General features: G+C 57.0%; 47 pseudogenes; all 47 read left to right on the top strand.

Annotated features, from left to right (window-relative positions):
* The first annotated feature begins 5 nt into the window (after window positions 1–5).
* Window positions 6–124, top strand: LOC136596214 (5S ribosomal RNA; annotated as a pseudogene).
* Window positions 125–204: 80 nt separating this feature from the next.
* LOC136596211 (5S ribosomal RNA) lies at window positions 205–323 on the top strand (annotated as a pseudogene).
* Window positions 324–414: 91 nt separating this feature from the next.
* Window positions 415–533, top strand: LOC136597303 (5S ribosomal RNA; annotated as a pseudogene).
* Window positions 534–613: 80 nt separating this feature from the next.
* Window positions 614–732, top strand: LOC136597289 (5S ribosomal RNA; annotated as a pseudogene).
* An 80-nt stretch (window positions 733–812) lies between these two features.
* LOC136596847 (5S ribosomal RNA) lies at window positions 813–931 on the top strand (annotated as a pseudogene).
* Window positions 932–1,210: 279 nt separating this feature from the next.
* Window positions 1,211–1,329, top strand: LOC136596210 (5S ribosomal RNA; annotated as a pseudogene).
* An 80-nt stretch (window positions 1,330–1,409) lies between these two features.
* On the top strand, window positions 1,410–1,528 carry LOC136596858 (5S ribosomal RNA; annotated as a pseudogene).
* An 80-nt stretch (window positions 1,529–1,608) lies between these two features.
* LOC136596459 (5S ribosomal RNA) lies at window positions 1,609–1,727 on the top strand (annotated as a pseudogene).
* An 80-nt stretch (window positions 1,728–1,807) lies between these two features.
* On the top strand, window positions 1,808–1,926 carry LOC136596209 (5S ribosomal RNA; annotated as a pseudogene).
* An 80-nt stretch (window positions 1,927–2,006) lies between these two features.
* On the top strand, window positions 2,007–2,125 carry LOC136596576 (5S ribosomal RNA; annotated as a pseudogene).
* An 80-nt stretch (window positions 2,126–2,205) lies between these two features.
* Window positions 2,206–2,324, top strand: LOC136596208 (5S ribosomal RNA; annotated as a pseudogene).
* Window positions 2,325–2,404: 80 nt separating this feature from the next.
* On the top strand, window positions 2,405–2,523 carry LOC136597194 (5S ribosomal RNA; annotated as a pseudogene).
* Window positions 2,524–2,603: 80 nt separating this feature from the next.
* On the top strand, window positions 2,604–2,722 carry LOC136596042 (5S ribosomal RNA; annotated as a pseudogene).
* An 80-nt stretch (window positions 2,723–2,802) lies between these two features.
* LOC136596207 (5S ribosomal RNA) lies at window positions 2,803–2,921 on the top strand (annotated as a pseudogene).
* Window positions 2,922–3,001: 80 nt separating this feature from the next.
* Window positions 3,002–3,120, top strand: LOC136597531 (5S ribosomal RNA; annotated as a pseudogene).
* An 83-nt stretch (window positions 3,121–3,203) lies between these two features.
* LOC136596206 (5S ribosomal RNA) lies at window positions 3,204–3,322 on the top strand (annotated as a pseudogene).
* An 80-nt stretch (window positions 3,323–3,402) lies between these two features.
* LOC136596205 (5S ribosomal RNA) lies at window positions 3,403–3,521 on the top strand (annotated as a pseudogene).
* An 80-nt stretch (window positions 3,522–3,601) lies between these two features.
* On the top strand, window positions 3,602–3,720 carry LOC136596857 (5S ribosomal RNA; annotated as a pseudogene).
* Window positions 3,721–3,800: 80 nt separating this feature from the next.
* LOC136597605 (5S ribosomal RNA) lies at window positions 3,801–3,919 on the top strand (annotated as a pseudogene).
* Window positions 3,920–3,999: 80 nt separating this feature from the next.
* On the top strand, window positions 4,000–4,118 carry LOC136596204 (5S ribosomal RNA; annotated as a pseudogene).
* Window positions 4,119–4,198: 80 nt separating this feature from the next.
* Window positions 4,199–4,317, top strand: LOC136597097 (5S ribosomal RNA; annotated as a pseudogene).
* An 80-nt stretch (window positions 4,318–4,397) lies between these two features.
* On the top strand, window positions 4,398–4,516 carry LOC136597182 (5S ribosomal RNA; annotated as a pseudogene).
* A 279-nt stretch (window positions 4,517–4,795) lies between these two features.
* On the top strand, window positions 4,796–4,914 carry LOC136596203 (5S ribosomal RNA; annotated as a pseudogene).
* An 80-nt stretch (window positions 4,915–4,994) lies between these two features.
* Window positions 4,995–5,113, top strand: LOC136597117 (5S ribosomal RNA; annotated as a pseudogene).
* Window positions 5,114–5,196: 83 nt separating this feature from the next.
* LOC136596202 (5S ribosomal RNA) lies at window positions 5,197–5,315 on the top strand (annotated as a pseudogene).
* An 80-nt stretch (window positions 5,316–5,395) lies between these two features.
* Window positions 5,396–5,514, top strand: LOC136596199 (5S ribosomal RNA; annotated as a pseudogene).
* An 80-nt stretch (window positions 5,515–5,594) lies between these two features.
* LOC136596856 (5S ribosomal RNA) lies at window positions 5,595–5,713 on the top strand (annotated as a pseudogene).
* Window positions 5,714–5,793: 80 nt separating this feature from the next.
* LOC136596030 (5S ribosomal RNA) lies at window positions 5,794–5,912 on the top strand (annotated as a pseudogene).
* Window positions 5,913–5,992: 80 nt separating this feature from the next.
* On the top strand, window positions 5,993–6,111 carry LOC136597473 (5S ribosomal RNA; annotated as a pseudogene).
* Window positions 6,112–6,191: 80 nt separating this feature from the next.
* Window positions 6,192–6,310, top strand: LOC136596706 (5S ribosomal RNA; annotated as a pseudogene).
* An 80-nt stretch (window positions 6,311–6,390) lies between these two features.
* On the top strand, window positions 6,391–6,509 carry LOC136596198 (5S ribosomal RNA; annotated as a pseudogene).
* Window positions 6,510–6,589: 80 nt separating this feature from the next.
* On the top strand, window positions 6,590–6,708 carry LOC136597116 (5S ribosomal RNA; annotated as a pseudogene).
* An 83-nt stretch (window positions 6,709–6,791) lies between these two features.
* Window positions 6,792–6,910, top strand: LOC136596197 (5S ribosomal RNA; annotated as a pseudogene).
* An 80-nt stretch (window positions 6,911–6,990) lies between these two features.
* Window positions 6,991–7,109, top strand: LOC136596196 (5S ribosomal RNA; annotated as a pseudogene).
* Window positions 7,110–7,189: 80 nt separating this feature from the next.
* Window positions 7,190–7,308, top strand: LOC136596855 (5S ribosomal RNA; annotated as a pseudogene).
* An 80-nt stretch (window positions 7,309–7,388) lies between these two features.
* Window positions 7,389–7,507, top strand: LOC136596018 (5S ribosomal RNA; annotated as a pseudogene).
* An 80-nt stretch (window positions 7,508–7,587) lies between these two features.
* Window positions 7,588–7,706, top strand: LOC136597472 (5S ribosomal RNA; annotated as a pseudogene).
* Window positions 7,707–7,786: 80 nt separating this feature from the next.
* On the top strand, window positions 7,787–7,905 carry LOC136596705 (5S ribosomal RNA; annotated as a pseudogene).
* Window positions 7,906–7,985: 80 nt separating this feature from the next.
* Window positions 7,986–8,104, top strand: LOC136596195 (5S ribosomal RNA; annotated as a pseudogene).
* An 80-nt stretch (window positions 8,105–8,184) lies between these two features.
* LOC136596194 (5S ribosomal RNA) lies at window positions 8,185–8,303 on the top strand (annotated as a pseudogene).
* Window positions 8,304–8,383: 80 nt separating this feature from the next.
* Window positions 8,384–8,502, top strand: LOC136596193 (5S ribosomal RNA; annotated as a pseudogene).
* Window positions 8,503–8,582: 80 nt separating this feature from the next.
* On the top strand, window positions 8,583–8,701 carry LOC136596192 (5S ribosomal RNA; annotated as a pseudogene).
* Window positions 8,702–8,980: 279 nt separating this feature from the next.
* On the top strand, window positions 8,981–9,099 carry LOC136596791 (5S ribosomal RNA; annotated as a pseudogene).
* An 80-nt stretch (window positions 9,100–9,179) lies between these two features.
* On the top strand, window positions 9,180–9,298 carry LOC136596854 (5S ribosomal RNA; annotated as a pseudogene).
* Window positions 9,299–9,378: 80 nt separating this feature from the next.
* Window positions 9,379–9,497, top strand: LOC136596447 (5S ribosomal RNA; annotated as a pseudogene).
* An 80-nt stretch (window positions 9,498–9,577) lies between these two features.
* On the top strand, window positions 9,578–9,696 carry LOC136596191 (5S ribosomal RNA; annotated as a pseudogene).
* Window positions 9,697–9,776: 80 nt separating this feature from the next.
* On the top strand, window positions 9,777–9,895 carry LOC136596189 (5S ribosomal RNA; annotated as a pseudogene).
* The last annotated feature ends 60 nt before the right edge of the window (window positions 9,896–9,955 follow it).

Below are 9,955 nucleotides of genomic sequence, written 5' to 3'. Positions count from 1 at the left end.
GAGCTGTCAACGGGCATTCTAAGCTGAATGTGCCTGCTCTCGTCAGATCGCGGCCGCCAGCCAGCTTGAGGCCTGGCAAGTACCAGTATGGGTGACCGGCTGGGAATCCCAGGTCCCGTTGACTTTTAAGGCCGTGAGTAGGTTTCTTTCCTTTTCGGAGGTGCGTTCGCACTGCAGAAAGCCCATAGGAAAGGAGGAGGAGCTGTCAACGGGCATTCTAAGCTGAATGTGCCTGCTCTCGTCAGATCGCGGCCGCCAGCCAGCTTGAGGCCTGGCAAGTACCAGTATGGGTGACCGGCTGGGAATCCCAGGTCCCGTTGACTTTTAAGGCCGTGAGTAGGTTTCTTTCCGTTTCGGAGGTGCGTTCGCACTGCAGAAAGCCCATAGGAAAGGAGGAGGAGCTGTCAACGGGCATTCTACGGGCATTCTAAGCTGAATGTGCCTGCTCTCGTCAGATCGCGGCCGCCAGCCAGCTTGAGGCCTGGCAAGTACCAGTATGGGTGACCGGCTGGGAATCCCAGGTCCCGTTGACTTTTAAGGCCGTGAGTAGGTTTCTTTCCTTTTCGGAGGTGCGTTCGCACTGCAGAAAGCCCATAGGAAAGGAGGAAGAGCTGTCAATGGGCGTTCTAAGCTGAATGTGCCTGCTCTCGTCAGATCGCGGCCGCCAGCCAGCTTGAGGCCTGGCAAGTACCAGTATGGGTGACCGGCTGGGAATCCCAGGTCCCGTTGACTTTTAAGGCCGTGAGTAGGTTGCTTTCCTTTTCGGAGGTGCGTTTGCACTGCAGAAAGCCCATAGGAAAGGAGGAGGAGCTGTCAACGGGCTTTCTAAGCTGAATGTGCCTGCTCTCGTCAGATCGCGGCCGCCAGCCAGCTTGAGGCCTGGCAAGTACCAGTATGGGTGACCGGCTGGGAATCCCAGGTCCCGTTGACTTTTAAGGCCGTGAGTAGGTTTCTTTCCGTTTCGGAGGTGCGTTCGCACTGCAGAAAGCCCATAGGAAAGGAGGAGGAGCTGTCAACGGGCATTCTAAGCTGAATGTGCCTGCTCTCGTCAGATCGCGGCCGCCAGCCAGCTTGAGGCCTGGCAAGTACCAGTATGGGTGACCGGCTGGGAATCCCAGGTCCCATTGACTTTTAAGGCCGTGAGTAGGTTTCTTTCCGTTTCGGAGGTGCGTTCGCACTGCAGAAAGCCCATAGGAAAGGAGGAGGAGCTGTCAACGGGCATTCTAAGCTGAATGTGCCTGCTCTCGTCAGATCGCGGCCGCCAGCCAGCTTGAGGCCTGGCAAGTACCAGTATGGGTGACCGGCTGGGAATCCCAGGTCCCGTTGACTTTTAAGGCCGTGAGTAGGTTTCTTTCCTTTTCGGAGGTGCGTTCGCACTGCAGAAAGCCCATAGGAAAGGAGGAGGAGCTGTCAACGGGCGTTCTAAGCTGAATGTGCCTGCTCTCGTCAGATCGCGGCCGCCAGCCAGCTTGAGGCCTGGCAAGTACCAGTATGGGTGACCGGCTGGGAATCCCAGGTCCCGTTGACTTTTAAGGCCGTGAGTAGGTTGCTTTCCTTTTCGGAGGTGCGTTCGCACTGCAGAAAGCCCATAGGAAAGGAGGAGGAGCTGTCAACGGGCATTCTAAGCTGAATGTACCTGCTCTCGTCAGATCGCGGCCGCCAGCCAGCTTGAGGCCTGGCAAGTACCAGTGTGGGTGACCGGCTGGGAATCCCAGGTCCCGTTGACTTTTAAGGCCGTGAGTAGGTTTCTTTCCGTTTCGGAGGTGCGTTCGCACTGCAGAAAGCCCATAGGAAAGGAGGAGGAGCTGTCAACGGGCATTCTAAGCTGAATGTGCCTGCTCTCGTCAGATCGCGGCCGCCAGCCAGCTTGAGGCCTGGCAAGTACCAGTATGGGTGACCGGCTGGGAATCCCAGGTCCCGTTGACTTTTAAGGCCGTGAGTAGGTTTCTTTCCTTTTCGGAGGTGCGTTCGCACTGCAGAAAGCCCATAGGAAAGGAGGAGGAGCTGTCAACGGGCATTCTAAGCTGAATGTGCCTGCTCTCGTCAGATCGCGGCCGCCAGCCAGCTTGAGGCCTGGCAAGTACCAGTATGGGTGACCGGCTGGGAATCCCAGGTCCTGTTGACTTTTAAGGCCGTGAGTAGGTTTCTTTCCGTTTCGGAGGTGCGTTCGCACTGCAGAAAGCCCATAGGAAAGGAGGAGGAGCTGTCAACGGGCATTCTAAGCTGAATGTGCCTGCTCTCGTCAGATCGCGGCCGCCAGCCAGCTTGAGGCCTGGCAAGTACCAGTATGGGTGACCGGCTGGGAATCCCAGGTCCCGTTGACTTTTAAGGCCGTGAGTAGGTTGCTTTCCTTTTCGGAGGTGCGTTCGCACTGCAGAAAGCCCATAGGAAAGGAGGAGGAGCTGTCAACGGGCATTCTAAGCTGAATGTGCCTGCTCTCGTCAGATCGCGGCCGCCAGCCAGCTTGAGGCCTGGCAAGTACCAGTATGGGTGACCGGCTGGGAATTCCAGGTCCCGTTGACTTTTAAGGCCGTGAGTAGGTTGCTTTCCTTTTCGGAGGTGCGTTCGCACTGCAGAAAGCCCATAGGAAAGGAGGAGGAGCTGTCAACGGGCATTCTAAGCTGAATGTACCTGCTCTCGTCAGATCGCGGCCGCCAGCCAGCTTGAGGCCTGGCAAGTACCAGTATGGGTGACCGGCTGGGAATCCCAGGTCCCGTTGACTTTTAAGGCCGTGAGTAGGTTTCTTTCCGTTTCGGAGGTGCGTTCGCACTGCAGAAAGCCCATAGGAAAGGAGGAGGAGCTGTCAACGGGCATTCTAAGCTGAATGTGCCTGCTCTCGTCAGATCGCGGCCGCCAGCCAGCTTGAGGCCTGGCAAGTACCAGTATGGGTGACCGGCTGGGAATCCCAGGTCCCGTTGACTTTTAAGGCCGTGAGTAGGTTTCTTTCCTTTTCGGAGGTGCGTTCGCACTGCAGAAAGCCCATAGGAAAGGAGGAGGAGCTGTCAACGGGCATTCTAAGCTGAATGTGCCTGCTCTCGTCAGATCGCGGCCGCCAGCCAGCTTGAGGCCTGGCAAGTACCAGTACGGGTGACCGGCTGGGAATCCCAGGTCCCGCTGACTTTTAAGGCCGTGAGTAGGTTGCTTTCCTTTTCGGAGGTGCGTTCGCACTGCAGAAAGCCCATTGGAAAGGAGGAGGAGCAGCTGTCAACGGGCATTCTAAGCTGAATGTGCCTGCTCTCGTCAGATCGCGGCCGCCAGCCAGCTTGAGGCCTGGCAAGTACCAGTATGGGTGACCGGCTGGGAATCCCAGGTCCCGTTGACTTTTAAGGCCGTGAGTAGGTTTCTTTCCGTTTCGGAGGTGCGTTCGCACTGCAGAAAGCCCATAGGAAAGGAGGAGGAGCTGTCAACGGGCATTCTAAGCTGAATGTGCCTGCTCTCGTCAGATCGCGGCCGCCAGCCAGCTTGAGGCCTGGCAAGTACCAGTATGGGTGACCGGCTGGGAATCCCAGGTCCCGTTGACTTTTAAGGCCGTGAGTAGGTTTATTTCCTTTTCGGAGGTGCGTTCGCACTGCAGAAAGCCCATAGGAAAGGAGGAGGAGCTGTCAACGGGCGTTCTAAGCTGAATGTGCCTGCTCTCGTCAGATCGCGGCCGCCAGCCAGCTTGAGGCCTGGCAAGTACCAGTATGGGTGACCGGCTGGGAATCCCAGGTCCCGTTGACTTTTAAGGCCGTGAGTAGGTTGCTTTCCTTTTCGGAGGTGCGTTCGCACTGCAGAAAGCCCATAGGAAAGGAGGAGGAGCTGTCAACGGGCATTCTAAGCTGAATGTACCTGCTCTCGTCAGATCGCGGCCGCCAGTCAGCTTGAGGCCTGGCAAGTACCAGTATGGGTGACCGGCTGGGAATCCCAGGTCCCGTTGACTTTTAAGGCCGTGAGTAGGTTTCTTTCCGTTTCGGAGGTGCGTTCGCACTGCAGAAAGCCCATAGGAAAGGAGGAGGAGCTGTCAACGGGCATTCTAAGCTGAATGTGCCTGCTCTCGTCAGATCGCGGCCGCCAGCCAGCTTGAGGCCTGGCAAGTACCAGTATGGGTGACCGGCTGGGAATCCCAGGTCCCGTTGACTTTTAAGGCCGTGAGTAGGTTTCTTTCCGTTTCGGAGGTGCGTTCGCACTGCAGAAAGCCCATAGGAAAGGAGGAGGAGCTGTCAACGGGCATTCTAAGCTGAATGTGCCTGCTCTCGTCAGATCGCGGCCGCCAGCCAGCTTGAGGCCTGGCAAGTACTAGTATGGGTGACCGGCTGGGAATCCCAGGTCCCGTTGACTTTTAAGGCCGTGAGTAGGTTGCTTTCCTTTTCGGAGGTGCGTTCGCACTGCAGAAAGCCCATAGGAAAGGAGGAGGAGCTGTCAACGGGCATTCTAAGCTGAATGTGCCTGCTCTCGTCAGATCGCGGCCGCCAGCCAGCTTGAGGCCTGGCAAGTACCAGTATGGGTGACCGGCTGGGAATTCCAGGTCCCGTTGACTTTTAAGGCCGTGAGTAGGTTGCTTTCCTTTTCGGAGGTGCGTTCGCACTGCAGAAAGCCCATAGGAAAGGAGGAGGAGCTGTCAACGGGCATTCTAAGCTGAATGTACCTGCTCTCGTCAGATCGCGGCCGCCAGCCAGCTTGAGGCCTGGCAAGTACCAGTATGGGTGACCGGCTGGGAATCCCAGGTCCCATTGACTTTTAAGGCCGTGAGTAGGTTTCTTTCCGTTTCGGAGGTGCGTTCGCACTGCAGAAAGCCCATAGGAAAGGAGGAGGAGCTGTCAACGGGCATTCTAAGCTGAATGTGCCTGCTCTCGTCAGATCGCGGCCGCCAGCCAGCTTGAGGCCTGGCAAGTACCAGTATGGGTGACCGGCTGGGAATCCCAGGTCCCGTTGACTTTTAAGGCCGTGAGTAGGTTTCTTTCCTTTTCGGAGGTGCGTTCGCACTGCAGAAAGCCCATAGGAAAGGAGGAGGAGCTGTCAACGGGCATTCTAAGCTGAATGTGCCTGCTCTCGTCAGATCGCGGCCGCCAGCCAGCTTGAGGCCTGGCAAGTACCAGTATGGGTGACCGGCTGGGAATCCCAGGTCCCGCTGACTTTTAAGGCCGTGAGTAGGTTGCTTTCCTTTTCGGAGGTGCGTTCGCACTGCAGAAAGCCCATTGGAAAGGAGGAGGAGCAGCTGTCAACGGGCATTCTAAGCTGAATGTGCCTGCTCTCGTCAGATCGCGGCCGCCAGCCAGCTTGAGGCCTGGCAAGTACCAGTATGGGTGACCGGCTGGGAATCCCAGGTCCCGTTGACTTTTAAGGCCGTGAGTAGGTTTCTTTCCGTTTCGGAGGTGCGTTCGCACTGCAGAAAGCCCATAGGAAAGGAGGAGGAGCTGTCAACGGGCATTCTAAGCTGAATGTGCCTGCTCTCGTCAGATCGCGGCCGCCAGCCAGCTTGAGGCCTGGCAAGTACCAGTATGGGTGACCGGCTGGGAATCCCAGGTCCCGTTGACTTTTAAGGCCGTGAGTAGGTTTATTTCCTTTTCGGAGGTGCGTTCGCACTGCAGAAAGCCCATAGGAAAGGAGGAGGAGCTGTCAACGGGCGTTCTAAGCTGAATGTGCCTGCTCTCGTCAGATCGCGGCCGCCAGCCAGCTTGAGGCCTGGCAAGTACCAGTATGGGTGACCGGCTGGGAATCCCAGGTCCCGTTGACTTTTAAGGCCGTGAGTAGGTTGCTTTCCTTTTCGGAGGTGCGTTCGCACTGCAGAAAGCCCATAGGAAAGGAGGAGGAGCTGTCAACGGGCATTCTAAGCTGAATGTACCTGCTCTCGTCAGATCGCGGCCGCCAGCCAGCTTGAGGCCTGGCAAGTACCAGTATGGGTGACCGGCTGGGAATCCCAGGTCCCGTTGACTTTTAAGGCCGTGAGTAGGTTTCTTTCCGTTTCGGAGGTGCGTTCGCACTGCAGAAAGCCCATAGGAAAGGAGGAGGAGCTGTCAACGGGCATTCTAAGCTGAATGTGCCTGCTCTCGTCAGATCGAGGCCGCCAGCCAGCTTGAGGCCTGGCAAGTACCAGTATGGGTGACCGGCTGGGAATCCCAGGTCCCGTTGACTTTTAAGGCCGTGAGTAGGTTTCTTTCCTTTTCGGAGGTGCGTTCGCACTGCAGAAAGCCCATAGGAAAGGAGGAGGAGCTGTCAACGGGCATTCTAAGCTGAATGTGCCTGCTCTCGTCAGATCGCGGCCGCCAGCCAGCTTGAGGCCTGGCAAGTACCAGTATGGGTGACCGGCTGGGAATCCCAGGTCCCGTTGATTTTTAAGGCCGTGAGTAGGTTTCTTTCCGTTTCGGAGGTGCGTTCGCACTGCAGAAAGCCCATAGGAAAGGAGGAGGAGCTGTCAACGGGCATTCTAAGCTGAATGTGCCTGCTCTCGTCAGATCGCGGCCGCCAGCCAGCTTGAGGCCTGGCAAGTACCAGTATGGGTGACCGGCTGGGAATCCCAGGTCCCGTTGACTTTTAAGGCCGTGAGTAGGTTTCTTTCCTTTTCGGAGGTGCGTTCGCACTGCAGAAAGCCCATAGGAAAGGAGGAGGAGCTGTCAACGGGCATTCTAAGCTGAATGTGCCTGCTCTCGTCAGATCGCGGCCGCCAGCCAGCTTGAGGCCTGGCAAGTACCAGTATGGGTGACCGGCTGGGAATCCCAGGTCCCGCTGACTTTTAAGGCCGTGAGTAGGTTGCTTTCCTTTTCGGAGGTGCGTTCGCACTGCAGAAAGCCCATTGGAAAGGAGGAGGAGCAGCTGTCAACGGGCATTCTAAGCTGAATGTGCCTGCTCTCGTCAGATCGCGGCCGCCAGCCAGCTTGAGGCCTGGCAAGTACCAGTATGGGTGACCGGCTGGGAATCCCAGGTCCCGTTGACTTTTAAGGCCGTGAGTAGGTTTCTTTCCGTTTCGGAGGTGCGTTCGCACTGCAGAAAGCCCATAGGAAAGGAGGAGGAGCTGTCAACGGGCATTCTAAGCTGAATGTGCCTGCTCTCGTCAGATCGCGGCCGCCAGCCAGCTTGAGGCCTGGCAAGTACCAGTATGGGTGACCGGCTGGGAATCCCAGGTCCCGTTGACTTTTAAGGCCGTGAGTAGGTTTATTTCCTTTTCGGAGGTGCGTTCGCACTGCAGAAAGCCCATAGGAAAGGAGGAGGAGCTGTCAACGGGCGTTCTAAGCTGAATGTGCCTGCTCTCGTCAGATCGCGGCCGCCAGCCAGCTTGAGGCCTGGCAAGTACCAGTATGGGTGACCGGCTGGGAATCCCAGGTCCCGTTGACTTTTAAGGCCGTGAGTAGGTTGCTTTCCTTTTCGGAGGTGCGTTCGCACTGCAGAAAGCCCATAGGAAAGGAGGAGGAGCTGTCAACGGGCATTCTAAGCTGAATGTACCTGCTCTCGTCAGATCGCGGCCGCCAGCCAGCTTGAGGCCTGGCAAGTACCAGTATGGGTGACCGGCTGGGAATCCCAGGTCCCGTTGACTTTTAAGGCCGTGAGTAGGTTTCTTTCCGTTTCGGAGGTGCGTTCGCACTGCAGAAAGCCCATAGGAAAGGAGGAGGAGCTGTCAACGGGCATTCTAAGCTGAATGTGCCTGCTCTCGTCAGATCGAGGCCGCCAGCCAGCTTGAGGCCTGGCAAGTACCAGTATGGGTGACCGGCTGGGAATCCCAGGTCCCGTTGACTTTTAAGGCCGTGAGTAGGTTTCTTTCCTTTTCGGAGGTGCGTTCGCACTGCAGAAAGCCCATAGGAAAGGAGGAGGAGCTGTCAACGGGCATTCTAAGCTGAATGTGCCTGCTCTCGTCAGATCGCGGCCGCCAGCCAGCTTGAGGCCTGGCAAGTACCAGTATGGGTGACCGGCTGGGAATCCCAGGTCCCGTTGATTTTTAAGGCCGTGAGTAGGTTTCTTTCCTTTTCGGAGGTGCGTTCGCACTGCAGAAAGCCCATAGGAAAGGAGGAGGAGCTGTCAACGGGCATTCTAAGCTGAATGTGCCTGCTCTCGTCAGATCGCGGCCGCCAGCCAGCTTGAGGCCTGGCAAGTACCAGTATGGGTGACCGGCTGGGAATCCCAGGTCCCGTTGACTTTTAAGGCCGTGAGTAGGTTTCTTTCCGTTTCGGAGGTGCGTTCGCACTGCAGAAAGCCCATAGGAAAGGAGGAGGAGCTGTCAACGGGCATTCTAAGCTGAATGTGCCTGCTCTCGTCAGATCGCGGCCGCCAGCCAGCTTGAGGCCTGGCAAGTACCAGTATGGGTGACCGGCTGGGAATCCCAGGTCCCGTTGACTTTTAAGGCCGTGAGTAGGTTGCTTTCCTTTTCGGAGGTGCGTTCGCACTGCAGAAAGCCCATAGGAAAGGAGGAGGAGCTGTCAACGGGCATTCTAAGCTGAATGTGCCTGCTCTCGTCAGATCGCGGCCGCCAGCCAGCTTGAGGCCTGGCAAGTACCAGTATGGGTGACCGGCTGGGAATCCCAGGTCCCGTTGACTCTTAAGGCCGTGAGTAGGTTTCTTTCCTTTTCGGAGGTGCGTTCGCACTGCAGAAAGCCCATAGGAAAGGAGGAGGAGCTGTCAACGGGCATTCTAAGCTGAATGTGCCTGCTCTCGTCAGATCGCGGCCGCCAGCCAGCTTGAGGCCTGGCAAGTACCAGTATGGGTGACCGGCTGGGAATCCCAGGTCCCGTTGACTTTTTAGGCCGTGAGTAGGTTGCTTTCCTTTTCGGAGGTGCGTTCGCACTGCAGAAAGCCCATAGGAAAGGAGGAGGAGCTGTCAACGGGCATTCTAAGCTGAATGTACCTGCTCTCGTCAGATCGCGGCCGCCAGCCAGCTTGAGGCCTGGCAAGTACCAGTATGGGTGACCGGCTGGGAATCCCAGGTCCCATTGACTTTTAAGGCCGTGAGTAGGTTTCTTTCCGTTTCGGAGGTGCGTTCGCACTGCAGAAAGCCCATAGGAAAGGAGGAGGAGCTGTCAACGGGCATTCTAAGCTGAATGTGCCTGCTCTCGTCAGATCGCGGCCGCCAGCCAGCTTGAGGCCTGGCAAGTACCAGTATGGGTGACCGGCTGGGAATCCCAGGTCCCGTTGCCTTTTAAGGCCGTGAGTAGGTTTCTTTCCTTTTCGGAGGTGCGTTCGCACTGCAGAAAGCCCATAGGAAAGGAGGAGGAGCTGTCAACGGGCGTTCTAAGCTGAATGTGCCTGCTCTCGTCAGATCGCGGCCGCCAGCCAGCTTGAGGCCTGGCAAGTACCAGTATGGGTGACCGGCTGGGAATCCCAGGTCCCGTTGACTTTTAAGGCCGTGAGTAGGTTGCTTTCCTTTTCGGAGGTGCGTTCGCACTGCAGAAAGCCCATAGGAAAGGAGGAGGAGCTGTCAACGGGCATTCTAAGCTGAATGTACCTGCTCTCGTCAGATCGCGGCCGCCAGCCAGCTTGAGGCCTGGCAAGTACCAGTGTGGGTGACCGGCTGGGAATCCCAGGTCCCGTTGACTTTTAAGGCCGTGAGTAGGTTTCTTTCCGTTTCGGAGGTGCGTTCGCACTGCAGAAAGCCCATAGGAAAGGAGGAGGAGCTGTCAACGGGCATTCTAAGCTGAATGTGCCTGCTCTCGTCAGATCGCGGCCGCCAGCCAGCTTGAGGCCTGGCAAGTACCAGTATGGGTGACCGGCTGGGAATCCCAGGTCCCGTTGACTTTTAAGGCCGTGAGTAGGTTTCTTTCCTTTTCGGAGGTGCGTTCGCACTGCAGAAAGCCCATAGGAAAGGAGGAGGAGCTGTCAACGGGCATTCTAAGCTGAATGTGCCTGCTCTCGTCAGATCGCGGCCGCCAGCCAGCTTGAGGCCTGGCAAGTACCAGTATGGGTGACCGGCTGGGAATCCCAGGTCCCGTTGACTTTTAAGGCCGTGAGTAGGTTTCTTTCCTTTTCGGAGGTGCGTTCGCACTGCAGAAAGCCC

This window comes from Eleutherodactylus coqui, unplaced genomic scaffold (assembly GCF_035609145.1).
Source record: "Eleutherodactylus coqui strain aEleCoq1 unplaced genomic scaffold, aEleCoq1.hap1 HAP1_SCAFFOLD_117, whole genome shotgun sequence".
NCBI classification, from domain to species: Eukaryota; Metazoa; Chordata; class Amphibia; order Anura; family Eleutherodactylidae; genus Eleutherodactylus; species Eleutherodactylus coqui.
Note: the sequence above shows the minus strand (reverse complement) of the source record. Positions and strands in the feature narration are given on the sequence as shown.